Source organism: Rhipicephalus microplus, chromosome 6 (genome assembly GCF_043290135.1).
Source record: "Rhipicephalus microplus isolate Deutch F79 chromosome 6, USDA_Rmic, whole genome shotgun sequence".
NCBI classification, from domain to species: Eukaryota; Metazoa; Arthropoda; class Arachnida; order Ixodida; family Ixodidae; genus Rhipicephalus; species Rhipicephalus microplus.
The window spans coordinates 180,177,858-180,197,139 of record NC_134705.1 but is presented as its reverse complement, the minus strand read 5'-3'; the positions used below and the strand labels follow the sequence as shown (position 1 = coordinate 180,197,139).

At 46.3% G+C, this 19,282-nt stretch overlaps 1 protein-coding gene and 1 long non-coding RNA gene across 3 annotated transcripts in view; both read right to left on the bottom strand.

Moving 5' to 3' along the window:
* LOC119167048 (equilibrative nucleoside transporter 2) overlaps nt 1–19,282 on the bottom strand; it is a 149,691-nt gene that overhangs the window by 101,907 nt on the left and 28,502 nt on the right. The gene's annotated exons all lie outside the window — the stretch shown is intronic.
* Nucleotides 14,166–17,740, bottom strand: LOC142765717 (uncharacterized). Its single transcript, XR_012884366.1, has 3 exons — nt 16,926–17,740; nt 15,521–15,606; nt 14,166–15,156 (listed from the first exon to the last, which is right to left on the bottom strand). It is a non-coding gene; the product is annotated as an uncharacterized LOC142765717 (long non-coding RNA).

Sequence of the window (19,282 nt, the reverse complement as noted above, 5' to 3'; positions counted from 1 at the left end):
TCCAGTTTATCTAGAAGCTTGCAGGCCTCTCTCTTGGGATGCGGTCCGGAGGTGTGGGACGTGCTCAAGACACAGTGGCGTTTACACTGCTCAGTAGCAGGGCGGGCCCTCAGACGCCGTACGTCCGAAGAACTAGCGGACACTGCCACAAAGCTGCGTATTGCTCTTCGGGTTGATCGACTAACTCCCTTGATGCGCGCATGGCAGCGAGAGTTAAGGGGTCGTTTTCAACGACTCATTGCAGCTTCGTCATTGACGGCGGCTGCTTGGCGTTGCAGACGTAATCTATGTGCTCACCCTGAGGTTCTACGCTTTGCGAAAAGCTCGCTTCTCAACCCGTCGAGTCGACTAGGAACTCCGGCGGCCAGATTCTTACACACTGCGTTGCCGCCGACACGTGATCAATCAATTTTCCTAGCTTACTTTGCCAACATGGCTCGTACGACAATGTCATCACATCGCGGTACCACCGAGACAGCCACAATGTTAAGTAGGCTACCTCGAATTTCATCTGAAGTCGCTGAACAACTGTGCTCAAGTCCGTCAGCTGACGAAGTGAAAGAGGCACTGTCTTCCATGAAGCGTGGCTCGGCCCCCGGGCCCGATGGGTTGCCTGTTGAGTTTTATTTAACGTTTTGGGACGACATTGGTGCTCTTTTCACCTCTGTTATTTGCCGCTGTTTCGAGAACTTTGATTTTCCTGATAGCTTTCGCGACGGTCGAATTGTTTTAATACCCAAACATGACCCATCGTCAGTTCGCCCAGAGGAGTGGCGACCAATAACGCTCCTCAACGTTGATTATAAAACTTTCGCGGCAATTATCACTCGGCGTTTGAGAAGCTTGATGCCCTCCTTAATAGGTCATCATCAGGCGTGCTCTATTCCTGGAAGAGAAATCCACAGTCTTTCCTTTGTTACGCGCGATATAGTTGCGTACACGTTAACAAGATCAGCTCAGGGACTCTTAGTTTCACTTGACCAAAAAAAGGCATTCGATCGCCTCGAACATAGCTTTATATTTAGCGTAATGGAAGCATTTGGCTTCTCACAAAACTTCGTTGAGCTTCTCAGAAACGCATACCGAAATATACGCAGCACGTTGTTTCTTGATGGTTTAGAGAGTGCGCCATTTCCGGTTACCCGTGGTGTTCGCCAGGGGTGTCCTTTATCCCCTGCACTTTTTGTACTCAGCCTCGAACCATTCCTTCAATCGCTAATCGCTGACCCTTACGTTAGAGGCCTTCCTCTTCCAGGTAGTGGTACCGTGACAGTGACAGCATTTGCTGATGACATCACGTTGTATTTGAAGAATGAGGACAGTTTATCCCGTAGCCTACGACTTTTTACGACGTATGGCATGATTTCAGGTGCCGCTTTAAATTTTTCCAAATGTCGATATTTATTCATTGGTTCCCCAGACGCATGTCTAAGTTCCTTTCTCGGTCTTCAGAAAATTGACTCTATTCGTATTCTGGGGCTTGATTATACTTCCTACGGCATATCAGGCTCCTTGTGGAATTCAGTAGTCGAAGATGTAAAACGACACGTCCGGGAAGCACAAGAGTATGATTTACCGATGCTCGAAAGAAGGTATTTAGCACAGACGGTGTTTTGCGGCCGTGCATGGTACATATCTCACGTCTTACAGCCCCCATTACGAATCACCAGGTCGTTGCAATCCCTCATTGGCTCCTTTTTCTGGTCGGGTGGAACAGAGCTGGTTTGCCGAGCAGCTCTTGGGCAACCGAGAAACTGCGGTGGATTCGCATTCCCATCCGTCTCTGTTCGCTGCCGGCTGCTTGCCCTACGATTCTTACTTCGGTTGTTGCATGGTGATCAGTGCCCCGCGCGTGATCTTGCCTGTTATTTCTTGGGCACCAAACTACGCTATTTACTACCTGATGCACGGCTTAATTCTGCACCGCAAACACTTAACGTGCCTGCATTTTACTCAACGGCAGTAGCATTTTATCGACACGCGCAGCAGGTTTGTCCCGATGTGGACATTCTTGAAAGCCGCATCGTAGATACAACGGCGGCTCTTCTGCTTCCTCTGGTTCCTCCAGCCCGTCTAGCACGATCGAGACATGTCTCGTGGAGCGCGATAACGGCATCGTTTTTGCCTGGTCACCTCCGTGACTTTATGTGGCGTCTTGGATGGGGAGTACTCCCAACACGGGACAGATTGGAGAGGTGGCGCATGGTCCCATCTTCCACTTGTCCTAACTGCCCGTTACAGGAGTCTAACCAGCATATGCTGAAGCAATGTGTCATCGCAAAGGTGTTTTGGAGGTCAGTTAACGCTAGTTTTCGTGGCCTAGGTGTTAATCGCTTTGTAACATCTGGTCGCTGCTCGCGTAGTCGCTTTGCACGCCTTCTAATAGCTGCGGGAGCCTTTTGTTTATGGCGTAATAGGTGCGAAGCTGTTGCGGCAGGTCATCGTCGTCGTGCTCTTTTTCCGATTCTGGAACGCCTCTACTGTGAACTCTTATCGTTTCTGTCGGAGGAATTGTTCTTCCTTGGGGAGGAAGAATTTCTGCGACAATGGTCGTGCCGCTTTCTGTCCGTAGTTGACAGACGCGTTCGATTAGTCTTCCACTTGGCCTGGTTCCTATAGCCAGGTCACCTGTTAATGTCTGATTGGTGCATGTAATCAGTATGTGTTTACTATTTTATGTGTTTGTGTATGCCCCATATTGGTGTGAGCTCTTGTATATATGCACTTCATTCTAACGCTGTAAGTAATGTAACTTTTATGAATATTGATACCTGTTGTACATATTTTCTAACATCTTCACCAAGTCTTGTAAATTCTTCACATATATCATCATGTACATTGTCCATATTGTGATTAGTGCATTTATGTAGTGTATGTATAGTTATTAGTACTATGAACGATGGACATCCTACGGACTTGGACACTTGTTTAAATGTGTAATGTATGTTGTGCTTTGTCTTTTGTTTGTTATTGTGCCTGTTATACAGACGCTTGTCCCTTAGCTTTGTTGCGTCCCAGGAGAGAATAAACTTTTTCTAAACACATTTTTGTCTCCCGGGACGGCTTTAAGCTCTCCCATAGTAGAGTACCCTGTGCTCTAAATCGTTGTCTCCGTTTTCTAACCCCCCCCCCCCCTATTTTTGTCTCCCATTAGTAGAGTGAGAAGACAATGCCGCCTTCACAGTTTTAAACCTCTATACAAGGCCCACGGGACGGCTTAAAGCTCTCCCATAGTAGAGTACCCTGTGCTCTAAATCGTTACCCCCTTTTTCTAACCTCCCCCCCCCCCCCCCCGAGTACCCAGTGCTCTGAATCGTTACCCACTTTTTCTAACCCCTTTGAACATTGATGCCCACGGGACGGCTTCAAGCTCTCCCATAGTAGAGCACCCTGTACTCTAAATTGTTTCCCCCTTTCTCAAACTCCCGCTGCCCGGGAAATCGGCTCCTACGCTCTCCCATAGTAGAGTACCGAGCACTCCAATTGGGTACCCAATTTTTCTGAACCCATTGCGGTTGTCCGCTGTACGAGTATAGGGACGGCTCACACTCTAAATCGTTGAACACTTTCTCTAAACACACTATATGTGTCAAGTGAAACCCGAACAGAAACAGGCCTTCGCGATGGTCCACTTATTATTATGGACAGGCAAGACTATTTGCGCAGAGCTGCCAGACTGGACGGCGCGCACTATACCACGGCGAAAGTTTGCCGCTGTTCGGGTTTCATTTGACGCAGATATATACACTGTAAACAGAATTAAGCCGAGATTGGAGTAAATGACCTTGTCCTCTAGCGCACGCCCCGATGGGAGTTTTATAAACACCGTCCGGAGGGAGTAAAAAATTTACTCCCCATCAGTAGGGGGTTTTTGCATGGTGCCAGGGGGGTTTTTATTTACATCCATTGGGGAACTTTTTCAGGTCAGTATGGGAGTAAATTTTTTGCATCGACTGAGAAAAAAATTACTCCAGCAGCCGTACTATGTGCAAGCGTAATTTTAATTGTATTACATTTAATGCGCACAACAATGATTACAGTACACAAACATGCTCACAACGTTCACGTAATATTACAACACTCGCACTCACCACAGCTTGCCACTCTTTTTTTCTTTATTACACCACAGCTTGCCACACGCAGTACGCACCTACCGTATAGTCACCGGGTATATATAGGCAACACATTCTGGACTCCCAGTAGCACAGGTGAAAGCCTTTTTTTCTAATAATTAAGCAACAAATACGCACGGCTTAAGTATGAACTTGCGTTGGTCTGATGTAAGCACTTCAACACACATGCCTTTTATCCTAATCCTGCCTAATCTTTAATATTTTTTTACTATAGCGAAAAAGTTTTATCAGTTGACGCTCTGTCGTACAGGCTGAATTTGCATTAGCAGTACTGTTTGCGGACCCGTAAAATGCACTGAATCATACACAAAGTGCGCGCGGCCTTCAATGAACACAATAACGAGGCACATTCAGCAGCTGCAGCGATGAACCGAGGTAGACCGCCGCTACCGCGTTCAACGACTAGGCCTCACTCACGAGTACGGCACGGTGATTCGATGAACGACAGCTGGCGATCACAATATGCTTGCTGATGTGCAGTTTACGTCTCGTTGTTTTTCCCATGCACAGAAATAGGCGTCCGCTATCCACGCAGTTTAAGCTACGGAGCGATAGACCTAAACGAATGAGACGGTTCGCAGTCGCTGTTCCCGTGGCTCGCATGCATTGCATGTATAGCTCGCAGAGCTCGCCACGGCGGCCGGTGCGCAGTGCGAGCTCGATACGATGCCGGCTTGATACCGACGCCATAGCGAGGCCTTCCTACCGCTTAGATGTTGCAGCCGGTGAAATACCGGTGACACTCCGAGAACTCCCCATCGGCGGAGACGGGACGAGCACGTCGTCGGCGCAACTCTCCCACCGGTTGCTGACCGCCTGCCGTGGTCGAGCGAAGCCTACTTCGAACCGCTTCGAAGTTTTACGGTGCAATCGCCGACGATCGTACTCCGCCTCGTTCGGCGCTCGCCTTGCAGTTAGTCATTGACAGCTGCGGTCGCAAGGCGCAGAAGACTGTTATACATCCCAGCAGCCTTCATTTTTTACTGAAACACATTCTTTGCCTCGCCGGTGGTCAGTTCTAGCTCGTAGCGCTTGCCCCGGTGGCCGGCGCGCAGTGCGAGCTCGATACGATGCCGGCTTGATACCGACGGCATAGCGAGGCCTTCTTACCACTTAGATGTTACAGCTGGTGAAATACCGGTGACACTCCGAGAAGCCACTATCGGCGGAGACGGGGCGAGCGCGTCGCCGGCGCAACTCTCAGACCGGTTGCCGGCCAGCCTGCCGTAGTCGAGCGAAGCCTACTGCAGACCGCTTTGAAGTTTTTGACGGTGAAACTCCAAGAGCAGCCGCTGACGATCGTAAAAGCTTACTTTTGCTACCATTAATTTATTCTTCGAAGTTTTTTGTTACTCGGCCCTTTGAAGCGCGGCATTCACGGCGTTTCGTTGAGGAATCGGACCGATGTGCAGCGTGGTTTAACGGTGCGAAATATATTGAAATGTTCGCAGTAAATACCAACCGGTCGTTGCTATTCTTCGCTGCACTTATAATTTTGTTGCCTGTTGACAGATGTTCACACGGTTAGCCACACAAAGCACAAGTGTTTCACACCGACGTGCAAACATATGCCCGTACACACACACACACACACACACACACACACACACACACACACACACACACACGCACACGCACACGCGTGTGCGTGTGCACAAAGAGGATTTTTAAAGCTCCTATAGGGAGTTTGTAACCACATGACCTGAAACTCCCTGGGGAGTTTAACAAGGTCATGTCGTTCATAAACTCTGTGATTAAGCAGGGGGCGTTTTACGATGACATGTGCCGAGTTCACTCCCTACCAAGGAGTAACTAATTGGGGCAGGGGAGTTTTGTGGGCTCATGTGCTAGAGAAACTCCCATCTAGGCTAACTTTTGCTTACAGTGTAGTACACAACATACTTGCATCCTCGTGAAGTTATGTATATTTTGTACATACATCGTCATATTAATTATGTGCAGTGTGATAAGTGTGACGGCAGCTTACTTAGACCTTGTTGTCGGGCCATTTGGTACATACTGACGGAATATTAGAGACGGACCCACATTGCCAGAAACAATCCTGTCTGCTTTGTTGTTGTTTTTTCGTGTATGTGGGTAGCGCGTTCTTAATATTCGATGATTGATTGATTTGTGGGGTTTAACGTCCCAAAACCACCATATGATCATGAGAGACGCCGTAGTGGAGGGCTCCGGAAACTTCGACCACCTGGGGTTCTATAACTTGCGCCCAAATCTGAGCACACGGGCCTACAACATTTCCGCCTCCATCGGAAATGCAGCCGGGATTCGAACCCGCGACCTGCGAAAGCAAAGCTTGGCGTGCGCGTGTCTCCCCTATTTCTTTTAGGGGCAAAGCTCCTTACGCGTGGGTCATTCGTCCCCGACGCGTGTAGCAGCAGCAGCAGAAGCAGTAGTAGTAGTAGTAGTAGTAGTAGTAGTAGTAGTAGTAGTAGTAGTAGTAGTAGTAGTAGTAGCAGCAGCAGGTAACCACTTTTCGTTCAGTCCTTGGAACGCCCGCTGGATGGCGATACTTCTAAATGATAAATATATGCGAAAAGATGCAAGGTGGCGGTACTTGGAGTGTTCACTAGATGGAAGGACGGACGGACGGACGGACGGACGGACGGACGCAAGCACGAGCGGACAGACGGAAGTGCGGACGGACGGACAAACTCTTCGCCCCATTCATCATCATTCACTCCGTGAATATGCTGTAATTTTTTTTCATCTTTTCTCTCCTTCTTTCGTTCTTCGTTTCTTACTTTCTCTCCTTCTTTCTTCCTTTCTTTCACTATTTCTTCGTTTCTTTCTATCTTTTCTTGTTTATTTTTTTCCACAGCCTTGCGCAATGCTCCCGCCTGACTCTTCCTCCCTTTCGAAAAATCGGACCTTCGTCCAGAGGGTCGACTCCATCAAAGTCCTGGGAATGCTGATAGAGTCTACCGGCGCCAACAGCAAATCTATAGCCAAGATAACTCGGAAAACAGACAGTGCGGTGCACCTCATACGCAGAGTGGCCAACAAAAGAAATGGGATGAAGGAAGACAACCTCATCAGGTTGATGCATACGTTTGTTCTAAGTCACTTCACATACGAGGCAGCAATGCACAACTGGTCAAGAGCAGAGTCCGAGACAATGAATGTGCTCCTCAGGAAAGTTATCAAGAAGGTCCTGGGCCTACCCATACATACCAGCACCGAGCGTCTGCTTGAGCTTGGCATACACAACACGCTCGAAGAAATAGCAGAAGCCCAAGAGAGAGCACAGTTTGCAAGGTTATCTACAACAAGGTCGGGGAGAATGATCCTGCAGGAGCTGGGCCAACACCCAATAGCAATCATACGCAATTAAAATGATATCCCTGACAACATCAGGGAGACTATCACGGTAACTCCTATACCGAGAAACATGCATCCAGAACACAACGTCGGAAGAAGAGTAGCGAGGGCCAGGACTATACTTCGTCAAGTCTCAAACGAGGAACGAGGGGTCGTATTTGTTGACGCGGCTTCCTACGCCAATGAGAAAGCGTTTATGGCAGTGGTAGTCGATGGGGCTGGCCATGTCGTCAACTCAGCGACAGTCAGGACGAAAGACCCAATCATTGCGGAACAAGCGGCCATCGCCTTAGCACTCAAGATGGATAACATTGAAGTCGTCTACAGTGATTCCATGGCAGCACTACGTGCGTTCGCCAAGGGGACGGTCTGTGAACAAACGCTGAAAATACTGCAAGGCAAGAACATAACACATCATCTTCTGAGTTGGTTCCCAGGTCACCTTGGACAAATCAACGATTTCCCTCCCAATCTCAACGAAGCAGCACACGAGGCGGCGCGAGAACTCTCCAACCGCGCCTCCCCGGGGATGCGTTCTACCGGTGAAGGGGATAACCGGGAAATTCTTACGACATATAACGAGCTCACTAAACATTTCTGCCCGTCTAGAAGGATTTTCCCTCCACCTCACAAAAATCTAACCCGGCCCCAAGCACTTACGTTAAGGCTTTTGCAAACGCGGATGTACCCTACTTTGAAAATGTTACACATCATGTACCCTGACCTATACCCAAGTAATCTTTGTCCACATTGTGGGGAAATAGCTTCATTAGAACACATGCTCTGGCAGTGCACCAAATTCGCTCATTTATCGCACATCACCTCTGCCAAATGGGAGGCGGCAATCCGCAGCTCGTCCTTGGCAGATCAGCTCTGGGCTGTCCACCAAGCCCGCGAGGCGGCTGAGGAGCTTGGCATCTCAGTCCCCACGTGGGAGCTGCCCGCAACACAGTGATCTGTGTTTTGGAGGACCAAATAAAAGTTTATCCAATCCAATCCACGTGCTCAGCAGCGCAGCGCTACAGGCACAAACGAAGTTCATGAGTTTGCAACAATAAGATGTGACAACGCTAAATTACAAGCGATCTCGATAAAAGCTGTCAGTGCCATATCAGATGCGGCCGATCACCAACAAACCCACGATTGAAAGAGCATGAGTTATTGCAAAACTGCTCATTCAACTACGCGTGTGACCAGCGCTCCTTTGAAGACCGCATTGTTGAACGACCGTAAGCGCCAAGCTGTTCCGGCGTCACGCTGCTAAACCCTACTACAGCATATCGTTTATGCCCACGGGACGGCGTCAAGCTCTCCCATAGTAGAGTACCCTGTGCTCTAAATCGTTACACCCGTTTTCTAACCCCCCCCCCCCCCCCCTATGCCCACGGGACGGCTTCAAGCTCTCCCATAGTAGAGTACCCTGTACTCTAAATTGTTTCCCACTTTCTCAAGCTCCCCCTGCCCGGGAAATCGGCTCCTACGCTCTCCCATAGTAGAGTACCGAGCGCTCCAATTGGGTACCCAATTTTTCTGAACCCATTGCGGTTGTCCGCTGTACGAGTATAGGGACGGCTCACACTCGAAACCGTTGAACACTTTCTCTAAACACTCTATATGTGTCAAATAAAACCCGAACAGAAACAGGCCTTCGCGATGGTCCACTTATCACCATGGACAGGCAAGACTATTTGCGCAGAGCTGCCAGACAGGACGGCGCGCACTATACCACGGCGAAAATTTGCCGCTGTTCGGGTTTCAATTTACGCAGACATATTGTACACAACATACTTGCATCCTCGTGAAGTTATGTATATTTTGTACATACATCGTCATATTAATTATGTGCAGTGTGATAAGTGTGACGGCAGCTTACTTAGACCTTGTTGTCGGGCCATTTGGTACATACTGACAGAATATTAGAGACGGACCTACATTGTCAGAAACAATCCTGTCTGCTTTGTTGTTGTTTTTCGTCTATGTGGGTAGCGCGTCCTTAATAATCGATGATTGATTGATTTGTGGGGTTTAACGTCCCAAAACCACCATATGATCATGAGAGACGCCGTAGTGGAGGGCTCCGGAAACTTCGACCACCTGGGGTTGTTTAACGTGAACCCAAATCTGAGCACACGGGCCTACAACATTTCCGCCTCCATCGGAAATGCAGCCGGGATTCGAACCCGCGACCTGCGAAAGCAAAGCTTGGCGTGCGCGTGTCTCCCCTATTTCTTTTAGGGGCAAAGCTCCTTACGCGTGGGTCATGCGTCCCCGACGCGTGTAGCAGCAGCAGCAGAAGTAGTAGTAGTAGTAGTAGTAGTAGTAGTAGTAGTAGTAGTAGTAGTAGTAGTAGTAGCAGGTAACCACTTTTCGTTCAGTCCTTGGAACGCCCGCTGGATGGCGATACTTCTAAATGATAAATATGTGCGAAAAGATGCAAGGTGGCCGTACTTGGAGTGTTCACTAGATGGAAGGACGGACGGACGGACGGACGGACGGAAGCGCGGACGGGCGGACAAACTCTTCGCCCCATTCATCATCATACACTCCGTGAATATGCTGTAATGTTTTTTTCATCTTTTCTCTCCTTCTTTCGTTCTTCGTTTCTTACTTTCTCTCCTTCTTTCTTCCTTTCTTTCACTATTTCTTCGTTTCTTTCTATCTTTTCTTCTTTATTTTTTTCCACAGCCTTGCGCAATGCTCCCGCCTGACTGTTCCTCCCTTTCGGAAAATCGGACCTTCGTCCACGTGCTCAGCAGCGCAACGCTACAGGCCCAAACGAAGTTCATGAGTTTGCAACAATAAGGGCCAAACCACATAAGCGCGAAAATGCACGCGACAGCGACGAGCGACGTTATGATCGACGAAACAGGGCGTTCGCGCGACGTGTCGCGTGCTCGTTTTCGCGCGATCGCTCGGTTCTCCAGATTTGGAAACCGTCGCTCATCGCCCGGAAGTGCTGGGCTCAAGCAGCCAATAGCGAAATACCGGAAAAGACAAAGATTACATAGGTGCACGTGACCCTGCCCAAGTCACGTGGGCGCAACAAAAAATAACGCAATGTTTATTACGCATGTACATATAAAAAAGTGCTGCAAGGCAATAATAAACACTTTCTGTTTTATTACACAACAATATATCTTATTTTTAAATTGGAAACCGCTCACTACGCGGTTTTCTTGGTGCGAGTTGACGGCCTCATGCCAGCAACAGTGGAATTCGCTCGCCGAAGCCGTCGCGTGAATGAGGTTTGCCTGCGCTAGCGACTGATCGCGCGAAGACGATCTAAGTCGCGTCGCTCGTCGCTGTCGCGTGCATTTTCGCGCTTATGTGGTTTGGGCTTGAAATGTGACAACGCTAAATTACAAGCGATCTCGATAAAAGCTGTCAGTGCCACATCAGATACAGCCGATCGCCAACAAACCCACGATTGAAAGAGCATGAGTTATTGCAAAACTGCTCATTCAACTACGCGTGTGACCAGCACTCCTTTGAAGACCGCATTGTTAAACGATCGTAAGCGCCAAGCTTTTCCGGCGTCACGCTGCAAAAACCTTTTAGAGCAAATCGCTGTTTTTGTCTTAATGCGCTCTTGTCAGCTCGGGACGGCTTTAAGCTCTCCCATAGTAGAGTACCCTGTGCTCTAAATCGTTATCCCCTTTTTCTACCCCCCCCCCTGTCTCCCATAGTAGAGTACTCTGTGCTCTGAATCGTTACCCACTTTTTCTAACCCCTTTGAGCATTGATGCCCACGGGACGGCTTCAAGCTCTCCCATAGTAGAGTGCCCTGTACTCTAAGTTGTTTCCCACTTTCTCGAACTCCCACTGGCCGGGAAATCGGCTTCTACGCTCTCCCATAGGAGAGTACACAGTAAAAATGTTTACACCCAGAAGGGTGTAAATGAGCTTGTCCCGTGGACGACACCCTAAGGGTGTTAATTCAGCACCTTCTAAGAAGGGTGCTTTTTCATGCACCCTTAGAATAGGGTGTACATGTAAAAAAACTGTAGGGTGAAAAACACCCTTAAGGAAGGGTGCCTTCGATGTCCATCACTTTTTTAGCACCCTCTGAGGAGGGTGCGAGAAGGGTGCACAAGGGTGTTGAGTGCCCATGGCAGGGGTGCCAGTATTCTTTTAGACTGCACTAATAGATATCAGCATGCACTGATTAAACACTACTTGAAGAAAGTGGTCCTCATTATCAATGGTGCGCCACCTGTCGAGCTCCATTCATTGCGTCTGGGCAAAAATATTAACGCGTGCCATCGTGTATGAACTTGTGCTGGATCTATATATACTTCACAGTATATGCGTAATGCGCGTTACAGAAAATGAAGCCTTGCTGCCCTTGCATATTGCGTTTATTTAATAGGCAAATAAAACAAAGTTTTCTTCTGCCACACAACTTTTTCACCAGATATACGTTCACGTATACGTACACTACACATGCAACACCTCAAATGTTTATTATATTTATTCAGTTTCACTTCATTGACAATTCTTTGCAACATACAATTACACTGGTTTCAGTTTAGTATACTGCTTCAAGTACATAGAGACTACAAATGAAATATACGCTAATATATCCCTATAATTCTTTCAAGTATCTACAATCCCAGTGGTTTCCAGTTTAATACTCCTTCATGTACACAATCGGTTAATAGGAATGAAATACAAGCATATATATACTTATGATTCTTTCAAATATATACAATCACCATGATTTCACTATATACGCCTTCATGTACACAATCGTTCCCAAGAAGTGATGCACACAAAAATATATATGGATAGTGTTTTTAAATGTATATAATCACAGTGGATTAAGCTTTGTATTCCTGAATGTATAACAATTGGTTATGAGAAATGATGTACATGCAAACATATACAGGTTTTTGCACATATAACTTTAGCGAATACTTAAGAAACCAATACAATGATCAGAAACACAATAAGCTAAAAACGAACACAAAACTGAGTCAAAACACACAAAAAACAAAATAGGTAATGCATAATTATGGCTAATGACACAGCTGGGTCACTTTATGCCAAATGTCCCAGCCATTTTGGCAACCATCTCAAATGTATTCGAAAAACTCGTGCTGCATTGAAAATAGTGAACTTCTGGAATATTTAGGAGAGGAAAAATATTTGGTCACGTGGCTGCCTTCTGAACTTCCTGGAATGCCGTCTAGGTGTTGTATGTGAAAAATTTTATTTTAAAAGCACCGCTCCTTCTTTTTATACGAAACTCGGTCTACGTGTTACGTAACAAGAGCTTAATTTGGGAGAGTTGGTTCATCGTGGTTGTGTGCTAGTCACAGCGCGACAACTTTCGGAAGAGACAGAAAGGACAGGAAAGAGCACCGACTGTCAACTGAATTTAATGAATGTGCTACGAGCACTTTTATACGGAGTACAAGAACCGTGTTCATGCGCGACGACACGTGTGAGCACTACAAAATAATCTTTAACTGTGAAAATAATACTCCCTCTCGGAAAGGATAAGTGAACGTGTAGTGATGCACTGATCATTGGTTTACCTGATAAAAAATACTTCTACAAACATTAAATTGGCATTAAGTAAACCTATTCTCGTGACGAATGGGGCAAGATTGACTATTCCTGTTGCTGTTTAGTACACACACTTTTGAAAGCTTGCAAAGGGTGGAAAACAACACGCTAATATCATATCTGTTGGCTATTTTTTTTAATTGTGAGACACATGATGTGGTATAACATGCAAAGGTTTTGGTCATTGTTTTTTGTTGGTCCTGTCTAACTTTACTTTCTGCAGGGGTGTTGCAAACGGGTGTGATGATTCTGTTGGGATACCCAGCATCTTTTAGTCTTTTAATCTGGTTTTTAAACCTGACCTCACCCTTGTGCTAACATGACTTCTGAAGGGTGGCCTGAGTACATGTGGTATCAATTCCTCTTTCTACTAATTTTGAATGCCCACTATCAAAAGGCAGAACATTCTTAGCACTCCTGGGCTGATAGCACCAGCCAATACCCCAACAGCATCATCACACTTGTTTGTGAAACCCTCCTGCAGAAAGTAAAGTTTAAAAAAGCAGGACCAAAAGAAAAAGAGAATGACCAATCACCTTTGCATGTCACATGGTACTACGTACATAAGGTGTCTCACAATTTTAGGAAAAGAGCCAGCAGATATGACATTGTTGTTTTCCACCCCTTGCAAGCTTTCAAAAGTGCATGTACTTACAGCAACAGGAATAGTCAATCTTGCACCATTCGTCACTAGAATAGGTTTACTGAATGCCAATCTAATGTGTATAAGATACCGCTAACATGTGGAAAAGTAAACAGGACAAACTGGGCAATGCTTCAATGATCAAGCAAGACAGCATGCTTTAAATGTTAAGAAGAGCTATAGTAGTCTCATGGCCGGACACCGTAAAGAATGTAAGTGTAGTCCTAGGTTTCATAAAACACGGTTTTTGAAAAAAAAGCAAGCAGAAAAATGAGAGATTTTAGAACTCTTTATCAGGAAGGCCAAGGATCAATGCATCAGTACACCTTCACTTATCTTTTCCGAAAAAGATTATTCTTTTCTCGGTTAAAATTATTTTGTCATGGTCACACATGTGTTGTTGCAGATGAGCCGTGGTCTTGCGCTCAGTATAAAAATGCTCGTAGCACCTTCAATAAAATTCAGTTGATCGCGCTCTTTCCTGTCCTTTTTGCGATAAGATTTTTATTACAGAAAGAATTTCATTTTCTTACAATTTAGGTATAATGATGAGTTTTCATTGTATCACAACATGGAGCAAATTGCATCTCAATACGGACAAAAATCACAATTTTGTGAAATTCGTGATATTTTCTCGTATATTTCAGCAGCTTGAGAGGTCTAAAGATATTTTTTCCTCAAAATATACCTTCTGTGGAGTAAATATTCACTGCTCAGATATTCATACAAAGTGCAATATTGCAATAAAAAATGCAAACATAACACATTTTGGCTTTATTCTTGGAAGCGAATGTGGCTAAAAAATTGCGCTATTACTATTGAGCTTCAAATACCTTACAGAAGCACATTTACTCAACAGGTAGACCGAATTTGCTTTAGAAAAAATAAGCGGTAGTTTTAAAACGAAATTTTCCACAAACAGCACACAGACGGCATTATGCCAGGAAGTTAAAAGCCAGCCACATGAACAAAACTTTTTTTCTCGCTGAAATATTCTAGCAGTTCACTGTTTTCAACGCAGTAAGTCAGCACTTTTTTTTTCAAATACAATTCAGATGGTCGCCAAAGTGGCTGGGACGTTTGGCATGGAATGGTCCAGCTATATTTAAGCAAAATAACTTACACAAATAACAATGTTTGTTCATCTACCATGACCACACTAGAAAAAGTTGTTCAGGCATTGTGACACTAAAATTTTCAGCGTCGTACTGCCTGAACAACTTCTTTGATAAACTCCAAACTCACGCCGAGAAAAATCCGCTCAATCACGGTGGTTGTTAAAGGCCTTGCGGCCGTAGACAATGTTGAAAATAAAAAAAAATCAACTCATCAGTGCTGTCACTCCTTCTTCGTCATTACTGACACGGAAGATTTTTCGGTTATCCATGTGGAGGTTCAGGAAGTAGGCTTGCTCTAGACTGGGGCCGGGGGGTAGACTACGCAGGACGTCAGCGGCACCCTCTCATCCTGTAATAAGAGCAAATATGACTTCTCTTAAAAGGATGTTCGTGCTGTTCTGGCAGCACCATATATAAAGAATGTGTAGTGTGTATCCTTCGAAATGGCGTGTAATTGACATTACACTGAACTCGAAGCATACAACCCATACATTCTAATAATTTCGTATGATAAAGATAAGAGTTTTCCAGCATACAGCAAATTCCCGAAATGAGGTCAAGTGTAAGACTACAGCTCGAAAATGGCACTTACGAAAGCCTGAACTCACCTAAGAATCAAATTCCTTATAGGGTAGTGAGCCAGTGTGAAAAACAATTCCTAAAGTACAACGCTCAGAACATGTAACATTAATCAAAATGCACAAGAAACTCACCTCTTCATGTACAAACAGTGAAGACATCTCTGCTTTCTCTTTTACATGAGAACAAATGATCTTGGGCGTGGCACTAGCGAAGAGGTCTGCAAAAAAAAAGTAAAAGATTTACTCACTTTAATCACGCCTCTAACAATCTGAGGAATTATTACAAGTCACCAATCAGTGCAATTCTGACTGCCTCTATAAGGGCATCAAAAATGAACAATTTTCTCGTTCTTTCTACCCTCACAAGACGCTCCGTCAATAGAATCTAATCCAAATTTGACGCTGTGCTTCCTATTTGCCTGCTTTCTAGACGTAGGGCTGCGAACATGTGTTTTGTGCACCTAATCTAGCACAGAAATTCGTCATCTATAATTCAATCATCTTAATTCATTGTAATTTGATAAAAGATGTGATAGCTCGTCCAGTTTTTAAAGAGTTGCGGGCCTGCAATAGGCACTGCCTTGCACGTATTAAAGTACTTCTTTTAAAAAAAAATTCAAAGCTTGCTTTCAGAAAAAGCGTCTGGCATATTTCGACAACCAAGCCCATCCTCTGATGGCAATCAGGGGCACGCTATTAGCGATTATTGACTACGGGATTTACAAACGTAACCCGTGCCTAAATACTCAGTTAAACACAATCACGCAAGTAAGAGCGCTCGAACGACACCAACGTGCGCGGACGCCGACTACGTTGCAGCAGCCATGGCTTATGCTAGAGCAACCGCAGATAGCTCCAACAGTCACGTATACTCTCTCGATTCTGTTATAACGCCGAACATTATCGCAGATGAAAGCGAAGCACGAAAACAGCAAACAGAAACGAGGGAAAACAACGCACGGCGATGGCCACAACAACGCGCCTTTGGAAGTCTGCTAGATCTTTCCCTGTTGCTGGTGGCACTTGTCCTAAATAGCTTAAAAGACCGAGGCGCACGTGCCGGGAGCATCGCGGCATATCAGCACCTCCAACTATACCGTCTTTAAGCCAAAAAAAAAAAGCCATTTCGTACAGTGCGCCTCTGTACATAATTTTTGCTTTTTCTTTCTTTTTTTACGCTTACACCTACAGAAGCACGTTGCACATTTGAGTATTAATAGAAATGTTATTACGATGTAGCCCAAAGCACATCATAAAACAATATCAATCACTTTGTGCAGTGTAGAGACAATGTGCGATCAGCAACTAACCCCGCCCTTGTTAAGTGATCACATCACTCACTGTATGAGTGATGCAAGCACTTACACAACATCGCGCATAGCAGTGTGAACTCGTTAAGTCACACGTTTAATCGGGCATCTGCAACAGGCCCGCGAACGCATGCTGTTGTAAATGGCTGGCAGCCTACTTCGGCAGAGCTGCTGCAGGCGCCCAGCTAGCGCTGTATGATTACTACATACGAAAACAGTACACTCACCGTTAACAGGCCCACGTTGTCCGTGTCCGCCACTCCATGAATATTCCTTAATCTGAGCGTCACTTCGAACACGGTGTCATGCGTGACCACCATTGAATATGCGCCTGTTCGCTAGAACACACACTGCGACCAAGACCCCAGACCAACGCAACGCATTTGAAAGACGATGAGACAGAGGGAGCAACGTTGAGAGAGAGAGAAGGAGGAGGCACTGGCGGCGGCGTGGCGGCGCCGCAGCTGTCCACGCAGGTGTTCGGTGACGCAACTCTTCGCTTATCTACGCCGCCGTTGTGGGAGCAACGCTGGCCGGGGTGAGCTGGGGGGGGGGGGGGAGAGCGGGAAACCCGCCAAGGCGGCGCCGAAAGGCAAACGCTATGGCGCATACGGCGGACGGCCGTTCGGCGCGGAATGACTCCTTGTAAACGGCAACTCTCCTCCCAGCCAGTCGCACAGCGACGCAGATTATTTACCAGCCTCGGGTTCTTTGAGTATTTCGACGGAATGCGATTGCAGTGGGCGAAAAATAGTGAAGCAAAACTTGCGGAAAACAAAGTGCACCATGGAATGGCCAGAAACAATAATTATTTCGTCCTCGGTGGCATTAGCGGGAGAGCATCGCCACACCTTTTTCCAGAGGAATTTCTTTTCGCATTGTCTGTGTCTGGCTATTCCGCGTATGGTGCCGCAAACACTGAATGCGTAGTCGAAGCTGGAACAAATTAATCCACAGTCGCGGATGTTTATTACAAGGCTTGTCACGCACCACGAAACGTGCCGAGGTTGTTATAACAAACTTTTTGCTGACCACATGATCAGCACATAATTCCATAGCTAAGCACCTGTAGAAAAGGCAGGGCACGTTCTTGTTAAACGTTGTTAATATAAACGATGGTTGTGCATAAGTGCAGTGACAGCTTTCCGTGTGAATTGGTCATAACCCACGTTTTCGAGCGTAGAAGCGCCTCAGCGGACCTAATCAGCTACCACAGCAAGTTCGTAAGCAATGATTTGGTACGAAAGTGTGCAGCTATTTTCCATGTACTGAATAGTCCGTGTACAGTGCGTTGACCACCGCCATTTCTTAAGCCACCTCCCATATAGACTCCCAGTCTGAACAGGTGTGGGACCTTAAACACTAAGAAGCAGTGCCCCCCCCCCCGCACACACACACGAAATTTGAGGGCGCACGGGCTGATACACACGCATACTTATTCACAGGCGCACACACATACACGTATACACACATACGGCAACACACACACGCGACTGTAAACGCACGCATGCATGGGCGTACACATGTGCACAGGCACGCCAACACAAGCACGGACTCGCACATACACGCGCACGCACACATGCACGGGTGTACACACAATCGCGCTTACACGCGAACACATGCGCAGGCTCACGCACACACACCCATACTCGGGCGAACATTATGTTCCTGTATATAATCCACAGCAAACATGTAGCTTATAACCAACGCTAAGGAAAGCTTTCGTAACATGGATTGCAGTTAATTGCCATTATAGATGAAACGCGATTTGCTTCTGCTGACATTCTGCTGTATTCGGAGAGCACCTTCACACATTCTAAGTCAATTAGGCCGTCATTTAACGCAAGGTTCACATATTCGTGCAGTAGCTGCGCTGCTCAGCCACCAATCCGAAGGTCGCGGGTTCGATGCCGGCCATGGCAGTCGAATTAAGGCGGAGGCGAAAATGTGGAAGCCTTTGCACTGTGCGATATGAGCGCTCATTAAAGAACACCGAATGGTGAAAATCTGCAGCTTTCCACTACGACGACCCTCATAATCATATGGAGGTTTTTGAGACGTAAAATTCCAATTATTATATTTATGTGTTCTTCTTATGCTGCATATTCCATCCGATGAATCGGCACCTACACACTTCTCAGGCACAAAAGCACCCTTAGAGCCTATTTTAGGGTGCTATCGAGGCAAGCACCCAAACAAAAGGGTGCTTTTTTTTCAATCGACATTTTATGGGTGTTAAAGGGTGTTGCAAAGGGTGCTTTCTCGTAAAAGCACCCTTTTTACACCCTTTTGGGTGCAAAAATTTTTACTGTGTACCGAGTGCTTGAATTCGGCACCCAATTTTTCTGAACCCATTGCGGTTGTCCGCTGTACAAGTATAGAGACGGCTCACACTCGAAATCGTTGAACACTTTCTCTAAACACACTATATGTGTCAAATAAAACCCGAACAGAAACAGGCCTTCGCGATGGTCCACTTATCACCATGGACCGGCAAGACAATTTGCGCAGAGCTGCCAGACAGGACGGCGCGCTCTATACCACGCCGAAAGTTTGCCGCTGTTCGGGTCTCATTTGACGCAGA